Raw genomic sequence first — 5,000 nt, 5'->3', positions numbered from 1 at the left:
AGAGAGAAGGAGAGAGAGAGAGAGAGAGAGAGAGAGAGGAGAGAAGAGGAGAGAGAGAGAGAGGAGAGAGAGAGAGAGAGAGAGAGAGAGAGAGAGAGAGAGAGAGAGAGAGAGAGAGAAGAGAGAGATGAGAGAGAGAGAGAGAGAGAGAGAGAGAGAGAAGAGAGATAGAGAGAGAGAGAAGAAAAAGAGAGAGAAAAGGAAGAGAGGAGAGAGAGAGAGAGAGAGAGGGAGAGTGGAGGAGAGAGAGAGAGAGAGAGAAACAGAGAGACGAGAGGGAGAGAGAGAGAGAGAGAGAGAGAGAGAGAGAGAGAGAGAGAGAGAGAGAGAGAGAGAAATAGAGAGAAAGAGAGAGAAATAGAAAGAGAGAACGAGAGGAGAGAGAAAGGGGGGGACAGGTGTGGGGGGGATCAGACAGAGAAAGAGAGAGACAGAAAGGTTAAATGAATTACTCAAGAGATAGTATATCGATATAGATATAGACAAATGGTTGCTCAGGTAGATCTAGAGAAAAAAATAAATAGACAAAAGAGACAAACAGAAAGCAGATAGACTCAAGAAACAATATCCATATTGAGCACCCCCCCCCCCTCCCCGTTCCCCCAAGAATAAAGGGAGAGAAGGATGTATGAATAAACGAAAGAATATCAAAACAGACGGCAATAGCATCAGATTCTCCAAGAAGGAGGATCAGAAGAACAAAGAGATTTGGATATTGGAGTTCGTGACGGCGTCCATTGTTGCGCTTTGCGATGCTTTGTTGTTCGTAAATAAGGAGGGAAAGACTTGCAAAATCCATTGCCGAGGAAAATCTTTTCTTTCTCTGCCTCGATTTATTTATCGTTTGCTGCCTGTTTCTACATCTCCTGTTCTGTCTGCCTCTGCATCTCTCTCTCTGTCTTTCTATCTGTCTCACTCTTTCTCCCCCCCCCCCACCCCCCACCCCTCTCTCTCTCTCTCTCTCTCTCTCTCTCTCTCTCTCTCTCTCTCTCTCTCTCTCTCTCTCTCTCTCTCTCTCTCTCTCTCTCTCTCTCTCTCTCTCTCTCCTTGTCCCCCTCTTTCTCTCTCATTTTTAAATAATCGTATGACTTCGTACTCTTCCAGATTGCTTACGATAGCGTTTCTATATAATACGGAGATTTGTCATATCGATGTGGTGTCTTGGTTTATAGAAGTTATGTACGATTTCTTCTTATCCTTCTCCTTCTTCTTCTTCTTCTTCTTCATCTTCATTGGCTTCGCCTCTGTCTTTCTTTTCCCCTACCCTTCTCTCTTTTTATTTCTATGTTTCTCTTTCACTCCTTCTCTTTTTTGTATTATTTTGTACGTTTGTTGTTCATCTTATATGTCTTTTATCAACCGTATCTTCCTTATTCCCCTCATTTTTGCCCCATTTCCTTCTCCCTTTTCCCCCTTTCCCTTTCTCCTCTTTCCTTTCTTTTCCCCTCTTTCTCTTTCCTTTTCCCCTCACTCCCCCCTTTTTCCCTTCCCTTCCCTTTTCTCCTCCCTTCCCCTATTTCTCTTTCCTTTTCCCCTCCCTTCCCCTCTTTCCTTTTCGTCTCCCTTCCCCTCTTTCCCTTTCTTTTTCCCCTCCCTTCCCCCCCTTCCCTTTCCTTTCCCCTCGCTCCTTTTTCCACTCCCTTCCCCTCTTTTTTCCCCTCCTTTCCCCTCTTTCCCTTTCCTATCCCCCTCCTTCCCCCCATTTCCCTCTTGGTTCCCCTCTTTTCCCCCTCTCTCCCGCCATGTCTGAATGTCTCGACTCCTGCATCCGAAACGCGCGGCCCCTGCTCGTATTGGCAAGTGTTTCAGATGCAAGAGTCGAAACTGCCGGTTCGCTCATTGGCAACGCTGACTGGAGGACTCGCAAGTGGGAGGACAACGCGTTTCTTCCTTTCCCCTTTGTTTCGTCATTTATTTTTCTCTTTTTCCTTTCTCTCTTGTGCATCGCCCATTTCTTTTCCGCTTTCTCTTTCCTGCTCTTATCTTCGTTTCCTCTCTTTCCACATTCTTCCCTTACTCCTCTGCCTTATTCCTGTAACTTCTCTTCTCTTTCTCCTTCTCCCTCTCTTCTTTCTTTTCCCTCTGTTCTTCCTCCTCTCATCCTTCATCTTCCTCCTCCTTCCTCGTCTCCCTCTTCCCACTCCTTCGTATCCTTTCTCTCCTCCTATTCCTTTTCTTTTATTTCTTTCCTTCTCCTCCCTCTCCCATCCAGTCCTCTTCATCTTTCCTAATTCCTCCCCCATCCTTTGCTACCTCCTCTTCCCTCTCCTACCCCCCACCGCTCACCCGTCCCGGTCCACTTCCCCCCCTCTCCTCCCCCCTCCCTCTTCCCTCCTCTCTTTCCTACTCATCCTCCCACTTCACCCCCCCCCCTCCTTAGGAGAAATATAAGGGTAAGAGAAGAAAGATAAAATAGGAGAGAAGGAGTAGGAGAGAGACGAAAGAGGGATGAAGAGGGATGAGAAGGGACGAAAGAGAAAGAGAAAGAGAGAGAGAGGAAAATAGGAGGATGAGGAGGAGCAATGATAAGATGATAAAGAAGGGTAAAAGGAGAGAGGGAGATGATGAAGAGGGATGAGAAGGGGCGAAGTAGAAAGGGAAAGAGAGATAGAAGAGAGCAGGAAGATGAGGAGGAGCAGTGATAAGATGTTAAAAGAAGGGTAAAAGGAGAGAGGGAGAAGATGAAGAGGGATGAGAAGGGGCGAAGTGGAAAGGGAAAAATAGATAGAAGAGAACAGGAAAATGAGGAGGAGCAGTGATAAGATGATAAAGAAGGGTAAAAAGAGACAGGGAGAAAATGAAGAGGGATGAGAAAGGGACGAAGTAGAAAGGGAAAGAGAGATAGAAGAGAAGAGGAAGATCAGGAAGATCAGGAATAAGGAAAGAGAGAGGGGGGATTGGACACCCACTCGTTTAACTAAGCTGAACGGCGGACGAGTGATCCTGTTCCACACTCGCTCCTCTTCCCTTCCTTCTCCTCTTTCTTGCTCCTTGCCCTGATCTTCCTCTCTTTCTACTCTTCTTTATCTGATTCTAATCTTCCTCTTCCCTCCTCTTCCTCTCCAACACTATTTAAGCAGCAACATTAAAATCGGCAGCAAAGTCACAATACGTTAAGCAAGGCATGGATTGTCAGCTATAACCAAAAACAATATTCAAAGTCAGCACCATAAGCGATGTCAGCATCATCAACAAATTCAGCAACGAATCTCAGAGTCAGCATCTGAAGCAACGTCAGCTAGGATTATCATCACTATCAGCCAGATTCAGCACCGCCAACCGACATCAATCAAACTCAGCTCCTTCGGTAACATCATCACTGTCAGCTTAAGTTAGGAACGTCAAAACCGTCAGCAAAATCAATCACCGTCAGCCAATGTCACCGCCGTCAGGAACAACATTTTTGGTTTGTTTGTTTTCTTTCTTTTTTTCTACCGATCATTCTCTTTCTGTTGCTTCATCTATACTATTTGTTTATTTGTTTGTTTATTTACTTGTCTACCTATCTCTTTTTTCATAGATTTGATTGTTTATTCTTGGATAAACTTGTTTATGAATACATATGTGTATATATATATCAAGCTATTTTGTGGGTCCATTTAAGTAATATTCTCTAGATCCAAACGTCTAAAAAACAAACGTTTAAAATCGAAACGTCCAAAAGCCAAACGTCCAAAAGCCAAACGTTCGAAAGGCAAACGTTCGAAAGGCAAACGTTTAAAAAGCCAACCATTTCCAGGGATTCCCTCTGAGCTCATCTCCGCGTCTCTCTCCCGGCCATCGAGTTTTCGTCAAATCAATTGCATCACAGCTGTCAACAAAGCCTGATATACAAGGAGGGTGATGGGAAGGAGGAGAGGGAAGTGGAGGAGGGGAGGAGTAAGGAGGAGGAGAAGGAGGAGGAGGAGGAGGAATAAGGAGGAGGAGGAGGAGTAAGGAGGAGGAGGAGGAGGAGAAGGAGGAGGAATAGGAGAGGGATGGGGAGTGATGATGAGGGAGGGAGGAGGAGGTGGATGGGGATGAAGAAGAGAAAGAGGAGGAAGAGGTGGGGTTTGGGGAGGCAGAGGAGGAGAAGGAAAAGGAAAGGGATTTTATAGAATGGAGACTAATAGGAGGAGGAGGACGAAGAAGAAAAAGAGGAAGAAAAGGAAAACACAGAAGAAAATTGTGGAAGAGGAGGGAATCGAACAATGGAAGAGGAGGACGAAGAATCGAAGGAAGAAGAAGAGGAAAACATAAGTGATAAAGAGGAAGGTGAGGAGAGAGAGAAAGATAGAGAAGAAGAACAGGGAGAGGAGAGAGAGAAGGAAAATGAAGAGGCTGAGAACTTAGGAATGTGGAATAAGTATATAAGAAGGATCATCTCTAACTTTCTCAGGTGTGTTTACGGACTTTGTTATGTGCGTACGTGCGCGCGCGCGCGCGCGTGTGTGTGTGTGTGTGTGTACGTGTGTGTGTGCATGTGTGTGTGTGTGTGAATTTGGATGAGTGCATGTATGTGTTTTGATGACTGTGATATCGAGTGACAATACTTCTTGTATTGTACAAATGTAGATTATTTTTCTCATCATCAATGTATTCTTCATGTTTGTTGTTATTAATATTAGCGTCATCATTATTGTTAATGTTATTAATGGCGTTATCATTATCATGATGATTATTGTCAGCAACTTTACTAATATTGTTAATATAATTATCATTTTATCATTATTAATACTATGATTATCATTATTCTCATTTTGATTATAATGACTTTTATTGTCGCTGTTATCATTATTATTATTAACATTAATATCCTCATTTTTATTATTATCATTATCTTTACCATTGTTTTCATTACCCCCATTATTATTACTGTTAGGAATACTGTTTTTCTCATCATTATTATTATTATTTTCATTATTTATTATTGTTATAAGTTTCGTTATTACGACTATTTTTACCATCCTCATTATTATTATTATTATTGTTATCATTATGATTATTGTAATTGTTATTAT

The sequence above is a fragment of the Penaeus japonicus genome, unplaced genomic scaffold (genome assembly GCF_977035675.1).
Source record: "Penaeus japonicus unplaced genomic scaffold, GWHDUDI00000001_assembly GWHDUDI00000034, whole genome shotgun sequence".
NCBI lineage: Eukaryota > Metazoa > Arthropoda > Malacostraca > Decapoda > Penaeidae > Penaeus > Penaeus japonicus.
Note: the sequence above shows the minus strand (reverse complement) of the source record.